The 26,660-nt window shown below is 38.9% G+C and overlaps 1 protein-coding gene across 8 annotated transcripts in view; it reads right to left on the bottom strand.

Annotated features, from left to right (window-relative positions):
* The window catches only part of TENM3 (teneurin transmembrane protein 3), a 1,816,466-nt gene that overhangs the window by 684,185 nt on the left and 1,105,621 nt on the right, over window positions 1–26,660 (bottom strand). The window lies entirely within an intron of this gene.

Below are 26,660 nucleotides of genomic sequence, written 5' to 3'. Positions count from 1 at the left end.
AGGCTCATACGAATTCAATTACCTGCAATTTGTGATAGAGAAGGACAAGGAAGGTGGTGGGAAGAGAAATGAGAAATGTTCACAATAACCCCAACATTCTACCCTTTCTCTCCTACAAGGATGATCAGTGGAAGTCTCCTTATCTGGAAATGTGTTTATAATGTCCTTGGGTAAGAAAGCTGTGACTTTTGAGTTTTACCTACTTCAAAACCTGTGACATTAATTTCATGATTAATGGTTGAGGAGATTTTTTAAAAGTCCGATCCAATATTTATCTCCGGTATTTAAGCTAAAGATGTCAACCTAAGAAACAGACCCATATATATGTGGTCAGTTAATTTTTGACAAAGGTGTCAAAGTAATTGCATGGAGAAAGAATACTCTTTTCAATAGGGTGCTACAAAACTTGTATATCCAAGTGGAAAAAATGTTTCTTGACCCTAACCGTGAATGATAAACAAAAAAACCCCCCTCAGATTATAGAAATAAACATAAAAATTCAAATTCTAAAACTTATGGAGAGAAACAGAAAATCCTCATGACTTCCTAAAGTCCACATAGGGAAATATTTCTTACAAAACCAAAAGAAACCATAAAAGGAGAGTAATTGGACTTTATCAAAATTAACATCATCAAAATTAATCATTAAAAAATAAAAAAGGTCATGCCATTGACCAAGAGCTAGTATCCAGAATGTATAACAAATGATTTCAACTCACTAATAAAAGACAAACAATACACAAGGGTAAAGATGGTAAATGGACACTTACAAGTAAAGATATACAAATAGCCAATAAGCACATGAAAAAAATTCAGTATCACCTGTCATCAAACAAAAGCAAATTAAAACTAAAAAGAGACATTTCTGTGCACTCATTAGAATGGCGAAAATTAAATAGGCTAACCAAATCCATAGTCAAATACCATATTATCTCAGCTAATATATGGCATCTAAAGCAAACTACCCCAAGCTTAAAGCTTCAGAGAACAGATTGGTGGTCACCGTAGGTAGGGGTTAGGAGTGGGAACAATGAGTAAGGGAGTCAAAGGTTTTAATTCCAGTTGTAAAACAAATAAGTCATGGGGATGTAATGTACTGCATGGGGACTATAGTTAATAACACTGCATTATATGTTTGAATGTTGCCAACAGTAAATCTTAGAAGTTCTCATTACAAGAAAAATATTTGTAACTGTATGCTGATGAATGTTAACTGGACTTGCTGTGTTGGTCACTTTGCAATACATTCAAATATTAAATCATTCACAGTGCATGCCTGAGACTAATGTAATACGGTACATCAATTATACAACAAAAAAAAGGTAAAAAAAGTCTAATCAAAGCAAGTGTTAGTGAGAATGTGGAATGATAGGAACTTTCATAGACTGCTGGTGGGAATGTACAGTGTACAGCCACTTCAGAACACAATTTTTGAATTGTAATATTAAATTAAATCTTATAAAATTAACATGCCCTTATTTGACTCAATAATTCCACCTCTAGGTATTTACCCAAGAGAAGTGAAAAAAGTGAAAACAAATGTCTTTACAAAAACTTGTACACAAATGATCAAACCAACTCTGTTCACAATGTTTTATATTGGAAACAACTGAATATCCATCAATAAGCAAGAAAGTAAAAAAATGGTGTTAGGGGAATAGTACTCAGCGATAAAAAGGAGAGGGCTACCGACACTAACACAGGTAACTACATGGACACAAAGGGTATAACAGTATAAGGCCATGCAAAGGATATTCTAGAAAAGGACAATCTACTGTGACAGAAGGCAGATCAATGGCTGTCTGGGAGGAGAGTTGCATAGAATCCACTGGGCAGGGTCACAAGAAACCTTTTTAGGGGGCTGAACATGTTCTATACCTTGATTGTGGTAGTGATAACATGATACGTAAGCATGTCAAAACTCATTGAAATATGCACTTAAATGGGAATTATTTTCTTTGTAACTTGTACCTCAATAAAGTTGAATAAAAACTTTTTAAGTAATACAAACTTGTTTTTTTGTTTTGTTTTGCCATTCATGATTTATAAAGCTCCTTCACATATATTATATTCTACCCTGGGAAAGCTAAGTATGAAAGGGTGTGGCTTTGTGGACATTTTGCTGTATCCACCAACCTGAGGGGACAGTCTGTGTGAGCAGTGGTGGGGGGGGTGTGCTTCTTGCGGGCACGTGTGCAGTGTGCATCGTGTGGGTGTGTTGTGCAGTGTGCGTCCTGGGGGCACGGGCGCAGCATGCATCCTGTGGGCGTGTGTGCGGCAAGCGTCATGTGGGCATGTGCGCAGCGTGTGTTGTGTGGGTGTGGGCATGCGGGTATGTAAGGAAATGTGGATACATCTTCCTTCTGTGTTCAAGGGTTTAACTGTGGAGCCCTGACCTTCACAAAGGTGGTGATGAGGAGGAGGAGGATTAAATGTGATAGCGTGTCTAATGTGCTTCGGGCTGTCTAGCAATTGCTAAATGCACAGTTAACGGTAACTGCCTTTATTAATGCAATGTCACCCGCTCTACTTCAGGATCTTCATGTGCAAAGTAAAGAAAAAAATGAGATGTGCCTCCCAGGGTCGTCGTGTGATTCAAGTGAGTTATTTATGTGAAATCATGAGTATTAGTAGCCCTCATCAGGCCATGGCCAATACGACTGCCAAAAATATAACTATGTCCCAGGACAAAAGGGCATGTTCAGGTCGTAGGAAGACTAGAATGCTGATGAGGTTCCGTCCCTGTCTGAGAGGTCTAAGTCAAGACAGTAAGAACTCTGGGCTGGACTCTCCTGCCTGGCTGATGGTTCCTTTTGTCAATATCAACCGATTCTCAAACTGACGTCCTTTTCTAGGAAAACCCAGGAAACTTTGTCCACACCCTTGTATCTCCATCTCGAATATCCTTTGCGCTCTTTGTTGACTAAGCTGGAGGTGACCCAAAGTGGAAACAAGTTAGGCCAAGTCTGAGTCATTATTTCTTTTTTGAACTTTGTAGGATCCCTGATGAAATATCTTCTTTCTTCCCTTTCTGATATCAGTGTCCATTTATTTTGCAATGTTTTTGTCTCCTTATTCTCTCTCTGGGAAGAGCCTGCTCTCTGGAACATGAGAACGTAATTTAATTGCTGCTGCTCTGAATTTTCTTTGCTTAATGTGTTGTACAGTAATTCAATTACCAGCATCAGACAGGTAGAAGACTTCCTCAGACTATTTATTCAGTTTGGAAGAGAAAGAAGAAACTGAGTTCCTAAGTCTACCCAAAATGCAGTGTGGCTATGCAGCAATTTCCAGATAAGGCTTTCATTCAGTAGACAAACAAAGAAAGCACAACCCCTGTGATTTAGAAGAAGAAAAAGCCTGCAATTTGGAAACACATACTAATTCAGTTCCAAAAGAAAGGCTACACAAATAGCTTTATAACAATATAAAAGTATTTCCACAGATCCCATCCCTAATTACTTTTATGAGTTTAAAAGCTTGCTTTACTCACGATAGGCATTATGAAGAGAACGGAGTAAACCACAGTTCTTTATAAAGTCTAATTCTGTGTCTAGAATACCATACAACATAATATGGTAATATTGCAGATGTTCAAATATTCTTCAAAACAAAAAATAAATTCTACCAGACAAAGCAGCAAGCATTAAAAAAAACCCTAAACATATAAAGAACATTTCCTACCCCTCAAACTCTTTTACAATAGATTTACAGCTTTCTATTACATTTTCCTAAACTACTAAACTACTAAAACATAAGAGACATCCTCTCTTCTCCAACTTTTTCTCCCTAGTTTCTTCTTGCTTTTCTTCTATCATGCATGATTGCAATTAAATCAACAAAAAATACATAGAAGTCTGAGGATAAAAAACGTACTTTTTGTTACCATAATGAACAAAATGCACTTAGGTGTGACTTGTTAATAGATGTCCTGTCTCAGCCGAAATGTGATTGTCCCTGTGCTCAGCAAAGGAGAGGGGCACTGGGTTCTGTGCAGCAATCCAAAATACTTCAGGCTGCCACAGATTTGGGGCACAGGCTTTAAATATGGACTTTGGCATTCTTCCTTCATTTTGACGGCACAATGAACTGCACATCTTAATGCCAGTTGACAACTACACGGTACTCACCCACCAAGTGTCAACCTCTGTCAACATGTCACCCCCAAAAAACTAGTAATTTGCATAATTCAGGTCTATACACTCATGTCAGAGCTCCTGTTTCTAGCACTTGTGATTATGTGATATAAGGTATTGGTTCTTTTTTCTTTGCATCTCTGATTTTCAGACCAGTCCAGGGGTTAACAAAAAGAAAGAAGAGGCCACCGTTTATATGCAGGTTTTGTTACAAAGACTTGGGATAGGAAAAAATAAAATGTGTGTGGGTTTCAAGTGAAATTTGTAGAAATAAAAGGCATTGAGTAAAAAGAGATTTTAAAGTATCCTATGTGGGAACTAATAAAGAGATCTGCAAAAGTAATGTTACCCAAACTTAGATAGATAACCTGGAGCTGACCTGCAGCTATATTTTCTTACATAATCTCTTCATACACTATGGAGCGGTTTTCAGATGCTTGAGAAATGGTTCACTGTTAGTAACAGAATGAATACAATGCATTCTCAATAACCACAATAATATTTAACTTAATTCCTTCAAGAAATTTCTGTTGAGTGTCTACTATGATTTGGGCACTGTCCAAGGTGCTGGGTCAAGAGCGGAAGCCCCAAATTTCCCCTCATGTTGCTTACATTCAATTGGGAGCAGGCAATTGCAGACAGATGCATTAATAAACATATAGTTATTACAGCCATATGTCCTATGGAGCAAAATATGACATAGAAAGGCAGAGGGATGCAGAAGGGCCTTGAGGTCAGAGATGACTTGGCACACAAAACCCCAAGGAGGTGCTGTGGCCTGAGAGGAGTGTCTGAGAAGGACCACTGAAGGGTGTGCATTCAGAGGGGGTGCAGGGGAGGGTGGGGCTCACCTTGGGGGCAACTGTATGGTTTGCACTCTGAATTTGAAAGCCAGCCACGGAAAAGAATAAGTAGATAATGACAGGCTTTGACTTGTGTATGAAAAGGGACATCTCGGCTTTTATGTGGTAGTGTAGGGTCCATGTTATGGCTATTGGAATAATCAAGGTAAGACCAATGCTGACTTGGACCAGTGTAGACATGCAGGTACAGAAAAGAGGTCTGATTTTAAATTTATTTGAAGGAAAATAATAGGATTTGCTTATGCATTGGAAATGTGCTTGGTGGCAAGGAGAGAAGACCAGGATGACCCTAGGTTTTTGGTTTTACGTGTCAGCCAGATTTTCAACAGCAGCTCTTTCTTTGGGTCCTGCCTTCTCCCTTAAAAGCAAGTATGAATAAAAGGGCTATAAACCCGAACTGCTTCTAGTTGTTCTATTAAGAAGATGATGGACAGAGTACATCTACGGCCTAGAAATAAATCCAGTTCGTATTTAATTCATTTCAGAATTTGTTCATGAACAGTTACCCTTATATACATTCTGCATGTAATGCTGACAAGTTCAATTTCTGCTTGGGTTAATGACCACATAAATGTCTTTTACACGAGTTAAGGTTGCTTGGAGGCAGGAATGATTTCTAATTTTTTCCCTATGTTTTGCATTGCTAGATAGGATTTTTTCAAACTTGCTGTTTAAGGTCTAGCCTCCCCTTTGTACTGGTGGGTAAATCTAATTAACATTAATGAGAGTTCCGTGCACATATTGACAGGATAATAGACCTTTTAGGGTGGTCCCTCCCCTCTTGCAATCTACCACTCCCCCAGCTGCATACTGGCTGCTTATTTCATTAGGCAGCAATACAAACCCATGCAGAAGAACACACACTTTGTGGCAATTAAATGGAAAAATCTGCATTCATCCACACTTTCCCTTGCATTAGGGTGAGGACAGTGGGAGACACATCACAGCCACCAGAGAATCTACCTTTTTTGAGAAGAGAGCTTTTATAAAGATAATTTTCCCAGTGTATTCAGAGTGACCTGCTTACCTAAGGTTGTTTAGAAAAATTGCTGTGGTCCAACACATCTAATTCTAATTTTCATCATAAGCAAATTGGTAGAGGATTCAAATAAGAACTGGGTGCTACCAATCTATGAAACAATGGCTGGAATTACAGGAGCATTTGTGTGGGCCCAAGGAAAAAGAATTTGAGTAGATTTGCTTTTTAAGATAACATTTACTATCTACCGACATCTCCTGATAAATGTGTCTGAGCATTTCTTTCTTTATTCTTAAGGCTAAAAGAAATTGGATCCACTTTATACCTGTTTGTTCTATTAAAATGTTCTGCATGTGATTAATAGAAGCATGATAGTCTCCATTTTTTCCCCTGCGAGTCAAATCTGGCAAATGAAGAACTTCATGTTCTCCTTTGAGTTCAGTGTATTTTGGAGCCTCACAGAGGTTGGAAAATAAATCATTGTGTGGTTGAAAGCAGATCAGGGGTTCTGCTTATATTTTTCAAATTTCAGTTACCAAATAAAACTGTGCCTCCGTGAGCTGTTAGGTATGATGACAGTGGGTACCCACTTCCCTTTAATCAGGTTGGCTCAGAAAAGAAGCTGCAAGTGTGAATTTATTTATTTTTTCTTTCCAAAACTTGAGAGGTTGTGAGTCTCATGGAAAAAGTGTGATATATTAGAAATACTGAAAGCTGGCAGGTTTGTCTGAATCTTAACTTTTCGCCTTTGGGGTGGCATCGGTTCAATCCATCAGTTGAGAGAGCTTGACCCATTTAGCCATGCAACAGCTAAACCCTTAATCCTAACAGATTCATTTTACAGTTCAGATCTTGCCACTGATACTGTACTAATTCAGATTCAAAGGGCAACATGTTAGAGTGAAAAGGGCATTTTTTTTTTTCCTCCTGAGAACTTTAGGAGCAAAGATTTCCCCACCAAAAAGGGTACAAGTGTCTCTAAAGCCTCATTTATCTTCTATTTTATGTACTGACTTAACATTGCTGTGACTTTATAAATAAAGCTTTTTTTCTCCCTGCACACCATAAAATGTTTAATATGTAAAGAAGGGAATGGTACTACCGCTCGGCATTTCCATTGTTTTGTTTTATCAACAATTAAAAAAAATATGAATGAGTTAATAAAAAAGGAAATGAGAATAATGGAAATGGAATGAAGAATCAGCTCTCACATAGGACTCTGAACCAAAAACACTCTTGACAAATATTTAGTTTGTGGCTCATAAAACATGGCTATGGAAACAATAAAAGTTTGTCATTTCTAGTGGAATAAAATTTTTCAATAAAAGACATACTCAGTTATATATTCATTTTCTTTAAGGTGGAACAGACTCATCACAAGCGTACCCTAACACCTCCCTGTGTGTCTATGTTTATTTATTATGGTAAAGTGTGCTTACATACACTGTCTCATATGATTTCCACAATGTATTCAATATTTATTGCCTCTATGTGACTCACAGTAGACACTTAGTAAACATCTCTTGTGAAAATAGTGATCTTGCAGATAGTGAATTCTCCAAAGTCACAAGATAGTAGGTGACTTACACAGTATTTGAACTCAGTGTTTCTGGTCCCAACCACCGGGCTCATTACACTTAATATACAATAAGCAAATTATGGCTTTGAGTCAAATATTTTCTTCCACATCAATTAATACATGAATGCAGGTGGACGTATGAACCACAGGATGGATTTTATATGAGATTTCTTCTGATTTGATGATCGTTCTTTATATCCACATTTTCTCCAGGGTCTTTGCAGAATGAATCATAAATGTATGTACAAAAATTCTTTTAAAAAGGACTATTCACTTAGAACTCTACGCCTTCACTTTTATTACATGTATGTGTGTATTTAAATTTTTTTTATCTCCCAACTATGTATAACCACTAAAACAAGGGCCTGAGGGAAATATAAAGACAAATTGGTCATAATCTGTGGCCTTGCTTTCAACCCAGAGACAGATAAGGATATACACTAGTAAGAACGATGATATAAAACTGAATGTGATATATAATGAGAAAGGTTTGGACAAATCGCTGCAGTGATTCAAGAGGTGTGGGGAACTAGTTTGGGGTAGTCAGGGGAAGTGTCAGAAAAGGGGATGGCATTCAAGCCAGGTTGTGAAAGATGAGTAGCTTTTGATAAACAGTGATGTGGGGAATAGTTTTCTATCATATTGCCAAAAGGCAAAAAGAAAAATAAAATCCATTCTTGGTGAGGGTATACTTTTATGTGGGTATTTTTATGCACAGTTGATGTGAATATAAATTGATATGTATTTGTCTCTTGGAGGGAAATTTAAAATAAAAATTAAAATATTAAACACATGTTTTTACCGATAAAAATTAAAATACATATAACCTTTTGCTTAGAAATTTATTTCTTGGCATATATTCTAGAGATACACTCGTGTGTATATGAAGGCGTTTATCATTTGTAATGGTGAAAAATAAAAATGACCTAATTTTCCCCTATATCTGACCATCAGTTAAACTGAATTGACACAAAGGGTGAATGTGTACAACATGAATTTATTTTTAAGATAAATAGGAAAAAGCCCAAGTTACAGAACAGTAGGTTCCCATTCGTACATATAAAACAAAAAGCTCTCACACAAAACAACAAGAAAACATGTATATATAATCTAGATTGTGTGGGCACGTGTAAGTATATGTGCATGTGCGAATGCAGACATAGATATGGGACAAATGCCTTTGATGTTTACCAACCAAACTGATTCCGTTGGTTACCTTTGGGGAAAAAGTCAAGAATTTCTGTTTTGTCTGCTTAGGAGTTATTTTTTTCAGGTATTACTAATGTGTTTTGTAATAAATTAAATCAATAAATATAATTAGGTTAAATGTAAGAATTAATTATAATAGTCATTAAATAATATAATATAAACTTTGTAGTAAATAATGAACAACAAATTAAATCACTGTAAAAGAAAAAGTGAGTGCTCTGTCGACATGAGAACAGAACTTTAACTGCTTTGCTGCTCTGACCTGCCTGATTCCACCTTTCCCTGCTCCTACTCTTCCAAACAGATACAATTTTGACGAAGTTACCTGCCTGTGGAAATTATACAGGAAAACTCTCATTTGGGCAATCTGAACTAAAATTGAGGGAAGTGGGAACAGATTATGGACTGATGATTCAGCTACATTTATAGCTTCGGCTCTTATCTTTTAATTATTCTTATGCCAATTCACAGCACGAATGAGGAAAGAGAGGTCTTTTCAACCATAATACCACTGTATGTCTCCAGACCCTCAAGGCTGCCATCTTGCTCTTCAAATGAAAACAGAAATCTCTTCCGCTCACTTACTGTTCCTCATGCTTTTCTGAATTATTTTAATTCTCTTCCTCTTGTGATTCTCTGGCAGTTTTGCCCATTTTCCTAGGAATATTTACTGCCTATGGAGGTTAGCTAATCAGCCTATTCTTAACTCTTAATTTGAAAGTTAGTTGCCTTCTGTCCTTAAACATCTTGCCAAAGCGCTAAGTTGCTTATCTTTCACCAAACAAGTCATTCACTTTGCCTTTCTCAAAATCATTATCTTCCCAAACTGGAAATGCAATGATAATTTCCTTTTGATTTAACCACACTAAGGTTGTTATTAATGGGAAATAAATGTGGACATTGTCTTCACAGCATATATTACATCCAATGAAGGACAGTGTCTTCACTGAGATGCCAACATGTTTCCGTCATCTGACAAGTAAATACGCAGCTTAACTAGAGAGTTCCATGAAGTATTTTGTGATAGGCTTCTGTGTGGTATGGAAGAGGATGGAGAGAAGCTAACAGCTGTATGTAGGTGTTGGAAAGAGATGTCGGCAATGTCAGCAGAATGTCTGTGCTGCCCTGGGACCCAGGGTTTGTCTGCAAACCCTCAGCTGGGTGAGCATTTAGCATGAAATCAACTGACTGTTAATGTGAAGGTCACTTTGAACCATGGGGCCACCAAAGAAACAGTACAGCAAAGAGTGGGGAGTCAGGCATTGTCTCCGCTTCACAGAGGAACATGAGGGCCCTAGTGCATCACTCACCATCAGCCTGGCCAGTCACAGAGCCAAGGTGAAGCATTAGTTTATATCTACAAGGCCTAGAGACAAATGGGGCATGCCCAGTGGACAGAACTGGACAAAGTTCGGTGGGATCAAGTTTATTAGTGAACATAAGGGAGACACTGAGTAATTTGAGGACAATTTTATAGGAGGTTGCAGTTCTGTGTAATGAAATAGAGGGAAGAGCTACAGTTTGTGTCATTATGGTTGGTACCCCATCCATAGCCGCAGGCTGTGGGCCCTGGAGAAACCCACTATATGAAATCACTGGATAATTGGGGTGATGGCTCTTGCAGAGTGTCAGCCGATCAGGCTATGACAAAACTGAAACATAGCCACCTATCAATTATAAAGCCTTTAAATATTTGGTGAGTTCTTCCTACAGTCCATGCAACAGTAGTTGTCAACATTTAATCCAGATCCTCATAGGCAAAGAGTCATTGCAAGGAATCCCCAGAATCTAATTTACGCACTGAAGAAGTAGATTAAATAGATTTCATTAATAATGGCTTGCATATACTATTATTTTTCAAATACATATTGAATTTGCACAGCAGTGAAAATTCATGACCACAATGATTGAATTCACAGTAAAGTTTTGTTCCTAACCCAAACCAGGGTTTCATAACCAATTAATGCTAGAAGAATAATCTTTGACATCAGATGTAATTCTTGACAAAACTTTGGAAATCTCTGGATGAATCCAATTTCCTGGTCTAATTTTTGCCCATAAACTGACTGGCTGAGTTCTGGAAATAATTGACAAGTAGAAATAATCCAGGACAGACTTTTTTTTCTTCCCCAGCTGTACCAAGGTGTAGCTGACAAATAAAATTGTATATTTAAAGTATATAATATGATGACTTGATATATGTATACACTGTTAAATGACTCCCACAATCAAGTTAATGAACACATCCATCACCTCAGTTACTTTTTGTGTATGTGGGTGAGAATGCTTAAGGTCTACTCTCTGCAAATTTCAAGTAGACAACACAGTATTACAGTTTTCCCTTGAATACCCGTGGGGGTTAGGAGTGATCACCCCACCAACCTGGGAAGTTGAAAATCTTCATATAACTTTTGACTTTCCCAAAACTTAACTACTAATAGCCTACAGTCGCCCAGAAGGCTTATTGATAACATAACATAACATACTGATAAGTCGATTAGCACATATTTTGTATATGCATTAAATGTACTGTATTCTAACAATAAACTAGGCTGAGAAAAGAAAATAATTTTTTTGAATTGTTGCAAATCTCCAAAAATGTTTGCAATATATTTATTGAAGAAAATCCGTGTACAAGGGGACCTGCGCAGTTCCAAGCCATGTTGTTCAAGAGTTAACTGTATTAACTGTAGTCTCCATGTTATACTTTAGGGCCTCAGAGCTTATAACTGAAAGTCTGTAGAAGACAAGTCTTTTAAAATGGTTTTCAAGGCAAGGCAAACACAGTGCCCAGTCGTAGGTACCCCTAAGGACCTTGACATTAATCTTTGAATATTCTATGCTTAACTAGACAGGGTTTTATGATTTACTTAGAATCCAGGGACTATCCCATTTTCAGTATGTAGAAGCTCTACATCAAAACCCTTACTTGAAACGAAAGTTTATCCAAAAGACGTTTTACTCCTAAAGTACTTGAATGACAATTCTTAAAGATATGATTTATGTGACCTTTGAACATGCCAAGACTGTCTTCATAATTTCTAGAAAGCAAGTGTCTGTGTCAACGTTATCAACCTATGTTCAAACGTATGGACTTAATGATGTTTTTTATTGTGATTAAATTTTGAAGTGCCTGGAACTAATTAAAATGTCAATAACAATAATCCTAAATAACTTAACAATGTGTATTTTATTTTGCATTAGCATAAGTAGGTGAAATTGACTTGCAGGCTTAAAAATAGTTTCCCACCCCATTTTATCTTATTTCAAGAAACAAAACAATCTAAACAGACTTTAAGACAGTTCTATGCAATTTTGAATAATTTAATGACCACATATTTTTCCAAGTCTTTTATCTCCTGGGTTACTGTTTTTCCTTTGAGCACCTTATCTAATTGCAATAAATGACAACAAGAATTGTGTGTAGAAGAAAATTCACTATATGCTGCCTTCTGTTTGGCTGATACACATCCATATGACTGTACTGGTGGTTAAAATATTGAAAGTCTTGGATATTGGTGGGTAAATAGCCATCACCTTGGTCCCACTCCTAGGATTCTAGACTTTCTTGCAATCCAGAAATTAAGGGGTGGTTTATGCACTAATGCTGTATTCACTCAGGAGGGGGGAAATTCCTCATGTGTCATACAGATTGTTAAATATCACTACTGACCACTTGAATTGTATTTAGTAACTTTTAACTACAAACAGATTTGAATTTTGGATAAATACCAGAATTTAAAAATAATGAACCACCATAATATAGCTCAAAAGAAAGAGTGGGATATCTCTACATAAAACAAACAAGAGAGACCTTAATCTGACCCCAAAGTGCTCTGGGGAGTATCCAACAGCCTGGCACCTTGAGAGTAAGAGGTGACTCTCCTTTCAAGGACGTATCTTCTACGTGGCCTGTGTCCTCACCCAGGAAGAGAAAGGGCTCCCAGACCACTGCCTACAGCAGCCCCAGAAGGGCTGATCTTTGTGAAAAACAGTCTACGAAAATGTTTGCTTTCTCCAGGGAAGGGACAAGTCTGGTGTCTTTCTGGTGTTCTGGGGTAAACATCTCCTGTGAGAAAATTTAATTCCAATGCTCGTCAAAGTGCTAGTGTGGGGATTCAGATTTATAGTATTTACTCAGGGTATGAACATGGAAATTCCAAGTCATGAGATGTGAATTGAAAAACTCATCTCAGACCTGTGAAGCTACTGGAGCCTTAAGTGACCCAAAGGCCAAACCCGACCTACAGAACCCTTCCCACAGCCCAGCCATCAGGGGCTGACAACCTCAGGATGAGAAAACCATCAGTGATGGAAGGGGGCCATTCACAGCGACAGCGTGACTGGATGTAAGGAAAACGAGAATCAGCATCTCAAGTAACTGAGATAACAGAATGCTAAGAGAGAAACTAGAAAATGATTTGGCTTAAAATAGCCAAAGTAATGAAACAAGAATGGAAAGAACACACCAATCCACAAAACGAATGGGTGGATCTAAACCACCAAATAAAACCTTTGTAAATGAAAATTATAGTCCTTGAAATAAAAAGTAAATGAGTTCAATAGCAAGCCAGGTAACAGGTAGAGAGAATGGTTATTTAAAGAGATATATTTAAGGAAATCACCCAGTTTACAACCTAGAGAAATGAAAACATGATAGAAGACGAAATCATGCTTAATAGATATACAACTTCCAATGAAAGTTCTAGAAGGAGAGAGTAGAGAATAGGGAAGGAGGTTATACTTGGTTATGGATATTCTACAACGTAAGGATAAGAGCCACTGTGCAATATGTATGTAGGAATATGTATGATGCATAGTCTTATACAGGCCCATGAGAGTGCACATTTTTTCAAACTCTTTTGAGAGGTTATTGGCAATGTCTAAACTTCTGAATCTGATCACGCAGTCTTTTGAACCTTGGTCAGTGATAACTCCGTCCCTCCAGTTACGCGGGCCAGTAGCCATGGAGTCACACGAGATTTCACTCTTTCTCACACCGCATTCGTAGGCCATCCATGAGGAGATTCAGGTGGGTCTACCTTCCCAGTAAATCCAGAGTTTGATCACTTCCCAGCATCAGGACAGCTACCGTCGCCGTTTTGAGGTCCCATCGGTTTCCTGTCTGGATGACTGTAATACACTCCTCAGAAATTTCTCTTAATTCTACCTAATTTTTAACACAAGCAGCCCAAGCGAAACTTTAAAAATAAGACCGATACCATGTCACTCCTCTGCTCAAACTCCTCCAGGGGCTCCCTGTTTCACTCGGAATAACAGCAAAGCCCTCTAAGGGTGACCTATCAGGCAGTTGTCTCTCTGACCTATTCTTTGATACAGTTACACTTACTCAACTTGCAGGCTTGCCCTGATGGCTGGCTGCCACAGGCCCTTTCCTCACATACTCACATTGTTCACCCCTTCATTTCCTTTAAGTTTTTGCAGAAATACTTTTTTCCAATGAGGCCACCATGTATAAAATTGCAGCCTTATTCCCATGTCCTACCTATAGTATTCCCAGTTCCCTATTCCATGCTTTGTTTTCCTATAGCACTTATTATGCTTGAATATACTGTATAACTTATATTATTACGATTGTTATTTATTCTCTGTCTTCCCTTATCAGAATGCATGGTGCACTGGAAAGGAATTTTATGTTCGGTGAAAAAATACTGAACACATAGTAGACAATAGATAATTGAATCAATGATTCTAGAGAAGCGAAACGTGTGCATACATATAACCCACTTTAAGAGGACATCTGTATTTCCCATATGTTTGTAACATTTCATTAGTTCAGCTTATTTAAATTTCATAAGTTAAACAATATTAGCGTTCAGATCCTGGGGAAAAGGGGAACCGGCACTTTTTATATTCCTACAAGGAACACATCAACTCCACCTAAAAAACAAAACAACTTGCGTATTCAGGGACAGTATATTTTAATTGAGTGTATTTCAGAATTATTGTTATCATATTTTTACAGATGCCTTCCTTTCAAAACAAAGCCATGGAAATCTCTAAGAAACCAAACAGCTGCCCAGGACGTGGGCCGTGGCTTAAACCCCTACAGTCTTCAGTGATTCTCTTTAGTCAACTGCTTGTTATAATTTGAGAGTGTGTGTTACTGAGGCCAGGGCAAAGGAAGGAATATTTAGGATACAACTTCAAGCGTTGAGATGAAATGCTGGTTGTTGCAGAACACTAGCTTTAAGAAATGAACAAAGTAAAACCAAGAACCTAAAAGATTCACCATGGAGGAAGCAGAGGCACCTCTGGGCCTTGGGGTTCTCCAGTGGTGCTGAGCTCGTCATCACCCTGAGCCAGCCGCGGGCTGTGCCCCCATCTCTCTCCCCTTATACGTCTGGCCCAAGAAGAGACAATATCCCCTTCCTCCGAGCTCAGCTGAGAAGGCTGGAGCTCTTAAAGACTAAGAAAATAGAATGGAGAAATAAACAGATCATGTAAGAAGTAAAAAACAATTTTCTGCTAAAGCCTGAGTTTCCAGTCTCACCATTTTTACCCTCCTTGGCTGATGGGCACTCCGGATTCTGCTAAAATCCTGCAAGAGTAACCCTGGCCACGGCTCTCTCTCAGGTGCTTCTTACACCAACCTGGCCCATTCCCTCTGCAAGACATCACTTCAACATCTCCAGGAACTTTTTGTAGAAATATTGCCATTTTTTTTGGAGAACAAACTACATACCAACTGTAGAGCACACTCAAGTGGCTGATAACCAGAAATAAGCTCCCTGAACCCCTACCCAGGGGCACAGGACTTCCTTCCTGGCAGGATTAGGAGTTAGCCATAGCTTAGTTATGTAAGTATCATAAACCACCAGGACTGTAACCAGATCTTAGTATAATAAAACACCATAAAATAACGACAATAAGAAGTAGGTTTACCTCCATGGGCAAAAATCAGATTTTTTTATATGTAAGTAGAAGTGTAAGACTGTCATTGTAATTATTATTCTTATCTTCATTTACTCTGTGCCAAATCTTTTTCTTATGTCATTTATTCACCCCTAGAAAATAGTTGTCTGTGTAGCTTATTCTAAAAATTCAGGCTGAGGCAAAAGAAATTCTGTTCTTTAGCGCTAACATACAATTTCTAGCAAAAAACTGGGACAATGTACCATTTATGTGTTATACTGCAGCGGGACTTCAAGCCCTTTCCAACAGCTCTTTCACGAAATTGATAGATTATTCTTCCTATTAAAAGAGTCTTTTATTCTGGGTGCCAGACCTGGTTCCTAGGGTTGAAATATTGCTTTAACTTCTTTGCTACCACAGTGGCATTTTGTTGCTGAATAAAATCACAAATTGAGTATCTGATTCTCCAGGGCACAGAAAAGACTCAAAGGGCTTGAAATGGGCCTGCTAGGGGACATGTCTGTGGTTCCTAAATAGATTCGATAAGAATCCACAATCCCACGAAAATGTCTATCAGATTGCACGTTGCATAGAGAAACATGCATGAGGTTGGGACATATGGGCTGCAGGCTTGCATGGGCTGAGTGGCCCAGCCACTTTAGTGACAGACAAAAGGTGAACATACAATAGTCACCATTCACAAAGTGTTGATAAGTGTTTGATGTACACTGGATCTAAACCTCTCATATTCAGCAGAGTAGGAATTATTATCCCTGTTTAAAATGAGGAAATTAAAGGAGGGTACAGAGATGAAAGAATTTGCCCAACTCATAAGAGATGTGGTTAGAACCCAGACCTTTCTGGTTCCAAAGACTATGATTTTTCTGGAATAGCATATTGTGCCCCAAATCACTTTAATTTTCCACATCTTAGTTTTCCCATCTATATGATGAAGGCCCCCTTTTCTTGCTATAAAATATTAGGAAGTCTAGATGATAGGTATAGCCTCGCACAGCAACAAACATCAATTAAAGCTGGCTTAGTTTCACATCAGGGTTCGTTTGGATTTTCTTGCGCGCCCAATCAGAGCCAGAGGAAGGGAGGAACTGGATGTTAGCAAAGGGTGAGACTGTCGTGTGCAGCCCAGCTGCTATGCTCAGGGCTTTGCAACACAGGAAGGGCCTGGGAACCTCGGGTGGAATGTGGAGGAGGTAATTCAGAGGCGTCTCTGCAAGCTCACCTGAGAACCGCATCTGAGGTGGGGTCATCGTCTGTTCATTGGGGATGCAGGCAGCTTGAAGGGATCCTTTAAATTTCTACTTTGGAGAAAGGTGACTGGGACAATTGAGAAACCTGGTTCAAGACTAAAGGTGACCTTGACATTTATCAGAGTTCACAGTCTTCTCCTTCAAGTTTGTTTTAACGTCTTATGAGCTTAATTTATTATTAGGAAGCCAAGAAAGTTCTCCACTCTTATAGGAGGGCTAGGATATAATGGCCGGACTCCAGAGCCAAAGACCCTGAGGGAAGGAACGCCTCCACACAAGGGCCCCTCCTGCCCCGAGCACCGTCTTGCTCTCTCAGCCATCCCCACGGGCAGTCTGCACATCCGTCCAATGGTTTTCTATCGCATCTGTGGGCTCCTTCCATTGCTGTCTTCACGTTCCATCCTAGGCTGCCACCCGCCTCCTGGAAGTCCTGCTTCTCTTCTTCCCAACCTAGGAATCATCCTCCTGCTGAAATCATAGTAGCTCTTGACTATGTAAACTGGGTCAAGCCTCTCACTCTCTTGCTTGAAGACCATTTAAGGCTTCCCAGTGTACTCGGAGCAAAAAGTAAGCCTTAATCTTAGCTTACAAGGCCCTCGTGGTGTGGGAAGTCCACCTTGCTAAGCTCACCTCAGCTGCCCTGGCCTTCTTCTGGTCTTTGAAGAGTTGGAGGCTTTCCACTATGGCAGCTTTGCACAGGCGGGCCCTTCTGCTAGCATGCTCTCCTGCCTGCCCCCCGTGGCTGCTTCTTTGGCAAACAGGGCTCAGGTTAAACACCACCTCCTCACAAAGGTATGTTTGGCCACCCCACATAACTAGATGTCCTTTCCCCTGGTTGCGTCTTTACAATAACACACTGCTTGCTTTCTTCGTAGTATTCATTGCAAACTGTTTCATGATTTATGAGCTCTCTGGGGGCAAGAATCATTTCTGTTTTCTTTTTCACCTTTGTACCTGGAGCGTAACAGGGGCCCCAGTAGTTATACTCCTGTAGTGGTCTGTCTCCCCTTCTGCTGGGCACACCCTGTGCCTTCCTTGAGTCTTGGCTGAAAAATCACTTCCTCAGAGAGTGCCTCCCTGGCCCCAGGCTAAGTCAGACCCCCCTGGGGTGTTTCTGCAATCCTGTGGGCGATCCCTGCCATAAGGCACTTCCCACTTCACTGTCCTCATGGCTTGTGCTTGTTTCTTCCCTGTTGTCCTGAAAGACTATGAGTGGTGGTGACAGTCACTGTCTTGCTCACCCCCAGACCACTGGCACCAATGTCGTGCTTGTTACGCAGGAAGAAATCAGGAAATGATTACTAGAAAGAAGGTGTCATTGAGAGAGCAGGTGGGGGTGAACAAAAGAGGACTATCACAACTTGTACAAAGGAACTAACTCACCACTTATTGATTCAGATATTACCTGTTGATGGCCACTTTTACACCGTCATTCTTAGTCATTCAAGATACGGCACTAAGTACCGAGCAACATTCTTTTATTCGTGCAATAAATAGACACATTTGTTGAGCATCTACTATGGGCCAGGCCTGAGTTATGTGCTGAGGATATGCTCTAGTAGGAAGAAGAGCCCTGATTATGAATGCTTGTGCTAAGGAGCAAACAGGGTGAGTGCATGTGAATGGTACAAACGTACTTAGAACCCAGAGGTAAGCAGATCTGGACAGGGACTGCCGTGGACATGGTGTTTGCTTCAGCCTTGCAGGATGGGGAAATTTTCTGTAAGGCCACATGTCGTGGCATGCATTCCAGAACATGTGAAGGTGCCAGTGCAGAGAGGGGAACACGGGAGCTAAGCACTGAGGGCTGGCTGGGATGTTGGGAGCTCTGCGGACCTGGGGAGGCGAGAGGGAGGGGAAGGCGATGGCAGGAGGTGCTGGAGTGCCCTGCCTGCTGCCCGGGAGCACATCGGATTGTAGTCAATAAACAGGAACCTCTTAGCAGGTTCAAGGTTGAGAGGTGGCCTGAGTGTGGGTGCTTTAGGAAACATACAGCAGTGGAGCCTTGAGCTGGGCAGGGAGAGAGAGAAGATTGCTTTTGGGAGGCTGAGAATTTAGGTAAGAAGGATCAAGGCCATGCTCTAGAAAGAAGCGACCAGAGTGGTAAAAAAAAAGGAAGAATGGGAAAGATTCTGCAAAGGAAGAACTGGCTCATGGTGGTGAGAGAGCAGAGCTAGAGGGAGAGAGAAGGAACATCACAGCCACACCTGATGCTTATACGGAAGCACTGTTCTCTGTGCTTGCACATAACACTTCATTTAACTCTGACACGGACTCCCCGTAAGGCAGGTGCTATTATGCCCCTACTTCTCCTGGCAGGGAAGTTGAAGTTCAAAAAGGTTCAATGATCTGCCCAAGGCCACAGCTTTGTAATTAAATGTTTGTTAGTGAGAAAGTATAGTAAAAATTCTTGCTCTGTTTGTTTACACATCCACCACATAGAAAAGTCATAGTATTTCTGTCACTGCTTTCTTATTTATAAAATGACATTAATAATTCTACAAATTGCTTTTCTGAGCATATTAAAAGCAATAAAAAAATGTTAAAAGCATTTTAAAAACAATTATAAATCCTTGCAGTTCCATGGAGATACATGTGTTATTATTAATAAACTGTCTTTTGATTTATACCTCATTTTGCATATCTTGAAAATCCTAATAAAACAAATAGGAGATGGAATGCTAATAAAATGATTGTGAGTTTCTTAACTGACTGAGTAGCACTTACAGGCATTGGGGGAGGTTCTCCCCAAAGATAAGGGAAGTCCCCAGGACCCAACAAAGCCTTTTCTGGTTAATCGAACTATAGAATGCAAACAAATTAAATTGATTTAAGCCAAACCTAAAATAAATGTGTTTCTAACATTAAAAAAAAAATCAACTTATTTTTCTGATGTCTGTTTTCAAAGTAAAATAAAGGAGAATTAAAATGTAAAATTTAGTCTCTTCAGATACTCAAACATTACAATCTTAATAAAAATCCCACTTTTTAAAATGGAATTGGATTGAAAACAAAAAGCCCACCAACCTGATACTCTAGCAATCCCCTTTCTTCTGTAGATTTAGATAGAAAAAAAAAAGAGAAAGGAGAAAGGAAGAATTTACCTTATGTAACCTCTTTCTGATGAATTATTTTCAAATTTGAAGTTATGCTAAAAATCATCTTTTTAACCCTGGTCCATCTTTTACTTGCTGTGCTTTATAGTAGACAACTACTCTATTTTCTCATTCAACTGCCATCTATAACAATAATTTAAAACCAGCTAATAAGCATTATGGTTTGTTAGAACTGCTACCGATTAAATCTTAAGTGTCTAATACATACAAATATAAACAGAATGTAATTAGAGCTATTTAAAGAACCCATTTTTAACTTAGATTAACCATACTTTCCATTTGCTGGGGATAAACACTCATAAATGAAACCCATTGCTGAGCAAGAAGCAATTTCTTCAGTTTAAAATATTAATATGCACCGCCTTTTAAAACGCCATGGAAAATCATTTATGTACTGCATTGCCCAGACTCAAGTCATACCCAAAAGGAAGAATGGGGTAGCATTCTGTGTCCTAATCGAGCAGCAATCAGCTGAGGTATGGCATGTCCTTACCCTTTATGAGGCCCATTAAACTCTTTGCTTTGATTAGCACCAATTTCCAACATAACATGCCTATGTATGTTTAAGTATGATTTAAAACCACACACACACATAGAAAGAAAGGGGGATTTTGCTGTTGAAAAACCAACTTAACCTGTTTCTAGGAAGAACTGAGACACATTTATCATCTAAACTAATCATCGATTTGAGCATATTGGATGTAGAAAGTCTGGAAGAGAAGGAAGCACATACAGGCCACACATCTTAGTTGTGCATCTTTGCCTTAAAATACACAAAACCAATACCGAGTGCAATTGCATGCAATAAGCAGATCAATTCCACAGTATTTTCTTTTTTGTGTGTGTTACATCAGTAGGTTGACACACAGAAGCTTGGTTTAGGCTAGAATTATATTTAATGTAGTTAAATGCATGCATTTTTAGTGGCTGCTATGAGTTAACCACAGGTCAAATCCAGTTACAATGAGTACCATTTTCACATAATGCTTCCAAGCTGGCCCTCAAAGTCCTCAGAATAGGGCTTTGTTGATTTCGTCCCAGTGACATCTATTAGCCCTTGGGTGCTTGAAGTGGCCACAATCTTTGGAATCTTTGGTTAGGTCTCGAATATAAAATGATGCTGGGGGAGGCTGGTAGTGGGCGATGGGAAGGTGGGATGGGAGCTGTTTCAATATCAGAAGACAAAAATCCAGAGACTAGACTTGCTCCATTAACAGGTCATGTCTGCCGATGGCCATGTGCATGACTGATGTACTATTTTAAAAGGAGACCTATTTTGTTCAATACCACCAAACTTCAGCGCAGGTGGATTTAGGGGATGATTGGCAGGCATGGTGATATGGCTTGAATTGTAAATGAAATTTATGATTTTAGGACTTTATCTTTTGATTCAATTTAGAAAGTTATAATCAATTATTTTTATTCTAAATTATGGAAAGCCTCATTTTCATTAAAGGTATAGAATTGCACCAGCTTCAAGGGCTGCGATTAAAAAAAAAATCTGAGCAGGGTAATTTTATGGTTGGCCTTAGGTAAAATTACCAAGCAAGAGACGCTCGTCTTAGATGCCAGTCCCAGTGCTGTTCAACGATCTACTCTGTCCTGCACACAGAAGCCGCACAGGGCCCTGTGGGTTCCGTGGTGGGTCCCTGCTCCCACCATATGCACTCCTTTTAGGTTTCTTTGCCTACACATCTGTCCGCAATAGAACTCCCTGCTATTCCTTCTCTGTTTTACTTTCTCACTTAGTCCTTTTCTTTCATTTTCCTCTGCTACCTGATACTATCTCCTCTAAAAACAGAATTCCTATGAATTCAACAATAGGACCAATAATGAATGTTTCATGCATGCTACATAATATATTTGCATTTACAGAAGCTTTCTGGAATAAATTCCTAACCCAAAGCACTGTTTCTAGTGGCTGAAATTTCAGGTTGTTTTAGAGGAGATACTGAAGTTTGAGAATCTTTGAGAACACACTGCATAGGTGGCTGCTTATTCTGGGCAATATTGACAGCCAGTTATGTGTCTTTCCTTAATCATTTTTAAGTCGAAGAGACAAGTCATGTGACCTCGGCTTACAGCTATTTCAGGTCAAAACAGGGCTTTTACAAAATTTTCAACAAAAATTCAAAATAGTGATTTTACTAAACAACTATATTATCTTTCCCAACTTCGAGAAACACAACAGATTCAACTAATTGAATTTTTCACTGTTGAACCTACTGAAAACTTTAACATGGAAAAGCTCATTTGGGAACATTACGATAGATATGTGTCCTGGCCCCCCCCTCCAACCCCAACACAGATGGAGATGGTAGGTGAGTTGCCTTCCTAAACCTAATGTGGATCAGAGTGCTACCAAGATTATTTGAAACAGAGGCTTATCAAAGGTAGCACCTCCAGGACTGAGTAAGTTGTGGTCCATAATTTTTGAAAATTTTACAGCTCATCTACTAAATAGCCTGAATTGGTTGACTTTATTGTTTTGTAAATGCTTGATAGCCAATAGATTTAATACATTGTTAATTATCCTATTCTCCTTAAAATAGTATTTTCATTTTTATAACCAAGAATATTTAGAGGCTAATTAGAAATCTGGTAATGTGAATTGTAAATTATGTGTAATTACAATAAAACTACTGAAGAATAACACACATTACTTATAAATTGTAACACTGTGATAAATTAAAGCAATTACAGGTAAACCAATAATGTTCTTTAATTAAGTAGTTATGAATGAGAATCTGTGCTTTGCATTTACAATAACCTATAAGGTTGGGGATTGCATTTATAGCTTGTATAGAAATCGATTGCTCTCTGCTGTAATATTCTGCTAAGAATAACTTCTAAGTTCATTACTGTCATTGTGCCATTATCACAGAAAAACACCCAGGATTGTTAAATGTAAAGTGTGCTGACAGCCAATCAAATGTGTTTCTTAATATAATTATAATTATGTCACTATCTCTTCTTATGCCCTTAGGAAGCTGAGAAAAAAGTTCATATTTCCACAAGTCTTCAATATTGGTTGCAAAGGAATACAGAATAGTTTGTTGTAAGTTTATTGAAAATACTATTGTGTTTGACATTAACAAGGCTATTCATCCTCATAATTATCTCACTGCAGCCTGCCATTTATACGATTACAGCCATAGCTTTTATGTCGCCACATCTGTTTGTTTTGTTATGTATCATCATAATGTGGAGGTGGCTCTTTGATGTGTCCAAGTTGCAATCAGTGTCACAAGATAAGTACAGAAGAGACCCAGAGATCATCTTCCTGCCCAATCGTGTGTATTTTTGTGGGTGTGTGCAAACGGGTCTCCAAAGGAGAAGGAACCAATGGTGACATGGGAGAATGTGGAAGGTCAGATACTGAGAACTTGCTAGCCGGCATTCAAAGTCTCTTGAAGCATACTTTGAAGGATGAGTGCAAAACAAAGAAGCAAACAAATAAGAACATTTTGACTTATCAGGGAATATGTATGTTATTACTTTGTTTTGAGGCATGAAGAGTTAAAGTTTTCCAAAAATTAAGGCATGGTTAGCCTAGTAACATAAGAGCATCCCCAATACACTATTTGGATGTGCTTGAATGACACATCTAACCAGGGAAAGCCACGTGCATGGCAGACACTACATACATTAGTGAGGATTGTCTGGTCAGAGATTCTGCCCTGCTGGCAAGTTACTAAATGTGCCTGTTAATGTTTTGTGGATGCTGGCAGAAGACACAAGACTCCTGGATTAGAGACAAAAGACTTTGTCACTCAAAGCGCAACAAGCAGCATGAGTATCATCATGTTTGGGCTGGTTTTCCTTGTCCTCAAATGGGAGTAATGGAGAAGAGTCCAAGTGGGTGCTGTGTGCACAGTGGGCTTACACTGCAGCTTACGGACACTATACTTGGGGAATCCATCATTTTCATAGCAAGCAATAAGCAAACCTGCTCTTTGTTCCAGAGGAGATAGTACATCATCTATCAAGGTTGCTCTCTCTGCAAATAGGACCCTGAGAAATGTCCCGGTAAGGAGCAGACAGTATTTTGCATACTTGGCAAACTTGGCAGGATGTGTAGGAGCCCAAGAGGTCTATGGGGGATGATCTTTCCCAATGATCAGTATGAACCTATTCAGGAATTTGATGTACAATGAAGAAGAAAGACAGCCTTCATCCACTGGTTTCAAGTTCTATCTCTGTTCCCAGGATGACAATGACCTCCATGTGTTTAGTTAAATATTATTAAAAATGATACAAGAAATTTCTGCAGAGAGACATTGTTTGCTGTACCTCTTCTCTGCTCTTCAAATGATCTGTTCCCTGTCTATCATTACTCTTGGATTCACTCCAGTCATTTCCTTTCCTGGCTTCAGTTCACTTGTATCCATTTAACTTAAGAATCACACTCTTATGAAAGGGTAGTTTGATATGTTTCCTTACCTTATACTTGACTGTAGAGGCTGCTAATGGGGCTTGATAGGTCATTTTCTACATATTTCTTAAAGAGACAGCAAAACACAGGAAACCATCCTGTATTATCATTCTCAAGTCCAAAGCCAATCTCCAGCTTTCGGTTAATTATGCAGAGTGATCCACTGGAATAGTCAGGCAATGGAGTCACAGTTTGATGGGCCCACAGACTTCACATGTCCAAATGCCAAAGTCATCCATAATAGTGCTCAACTCTTTTTCTCCTCTCTTATGAAAATTTTGTCATCTTCTACAACGTGCACTCATTTCTGGACTTTGAGCCAATGTTGTGTCCTCCACGACCCACAGCCTTGGCAATGCCTTGTGCCCGATCTCATGTTGTGCATCTTCATCGAAGGAGCAGGGCTTGGAAGGGCCCCCAAAGAAACCGACTTTATTATTTCCCTCTCCTGCCACCTTTCAACTTACTTTCAACAAGCTATATTTCCAGGCCTTGCAATAAAATCTTGAGTAATCCCACACCTTTTATGATTACTCTCTGGTAAAAAATAAACAGCCCTTTGGTGTGGCTTTAAAAAGTTGAATTCAGTGTGAAATCAAAACCACTCATCTATCTGATTTATTTTTTCTTAACGTGCACGTACACACGTACCCTGGGGACTGTTTCAAGTTGGAAAAGCTATGGTGGAGGATTGTGAATCTCTACCCCCGTCTTCACTTTGTCCCTCCCCACCCCCCAGCTCCTGGCTGGCCCCCTTCTGCTGCAAAGCCCCCCACCCTGTGTGCGGCTCACCTCCAATTCAGCACTCTCTGCTTGGGTGGGCCACCAGATTGGCCTGTCCCTCAGCCACAAGCCTTTACACTTTCCCTGGGAAAAGCCAGACATCAATCTCAGGGGGCCTCAAACACCAGGAGTCAGGCACTAACCTTTTAAGGTGGCTGTCTTTTAATTCTCCTCAATTAGATTACATTTATGGGAAACAACACCCCCCTCTCCAGTATTATGGTACCAAGCTCATCAACTTCCCAAAGGAATTCTTACCCCTCTGATCTCATAAATATCTTCAGTTTCTTTTTGTAACTCATTGAGGTGGTTGGGAATCTACAGCACTGGGCTCATGTTTCTTTCTTTTTTGCTGGGGTAGGGATGGGAGATTCATTTGAAACTTTAATACAAGCAGAAGAAACATATTTATTATACTATTTGAATTATCTTTTCGTTTTTATTTTTAAAGATTATTATTTATTTGTTATGATGTTGCAAACTTTTTGAGAAGGTAGGAACCACTTCTTTATTTTTTTGATCAATGGATTAGAGTTGTCAGTTTATACGACATTAGGGACAGAGGGTTGATAAGAATATGTGAATGAATGAAGCAGCCAGATAGGAGGAAATGAGTGGTATTTAGGTTCCTCTTTTTCTAAAAAAGAGAAGCCAGGAATCTACAAGTTTATGGAATTGATTGATTTATTAACTGAAACTGTATAGACACATTGAAATAATGTCTGTACAACATCAAAATAATTGGTCCATTTGATACAAAAAAAAAAAATCACTCCATTATTGGGAATAAGGAAAATCATAATTAAAAGCTTCACTTATAAACTTGTGGTGAAGCTTTAATTGATTTAAATAATTGGAATCTATTTAAACTTTTTCTTTAGCTGAGAAAATAATCTTGTGGTCTACAGTAATGAAGGGATTAATTTATTCTTTTCTTACTGTTTAAATGATGAAAAAAGTTTCATAATTTAAAAGTCAGTTTCTAAGTAAACAGTGTCTCAACAGTTTGAATTATTCCAACTGTTCTCTAAAAGTTGAGAAAAAGCTATGAAATATTTACCATCTTATATTGTGTTATTTACTGTGATGATGAATATGCAAATTTCATTAATGCTATTCAGAAAGCCATGAAAAGATCATAATTCATGAATGAAAGATTAAATGTAACAAGCTATTTATTTGAAAAAATTTTAACCTACTAATAAAGTCTATTGTCTGGTGCTTTCATGTGGGTAAAAACGGCTATCAAAGGTTTGAGAGAGAGGGAAACGAGGCAAGCAAGAGATAGAAAAATAGTCTAAGAACATAATTAATATTTGCAGGATAGCCAAAGAAGCGAATTGCCCATAATGTGGGGAAAGACGCTGAGATGCTGTGCAGGGGGAGGTGCTGAGAGCCCTCTCTGTTTCCAAATGG

Source organism: Manis pentadactyla, chromosome 7, assembly GCF_030020395.1.
Source record: "Manis pentadactyla isolate mManPen7 chromosome 7, mManPen7.hap1, whole genome shotgun sequence".
Taxonomy (NCBI): Eukaryota; Metazoa; Chordata; class Mammalia; order Pholidota; family Manidae; genus Manis; species Manis pentadactyla.
This window is presented reverse-complemented; position numbering and strand designations above follow the sequence as displayed.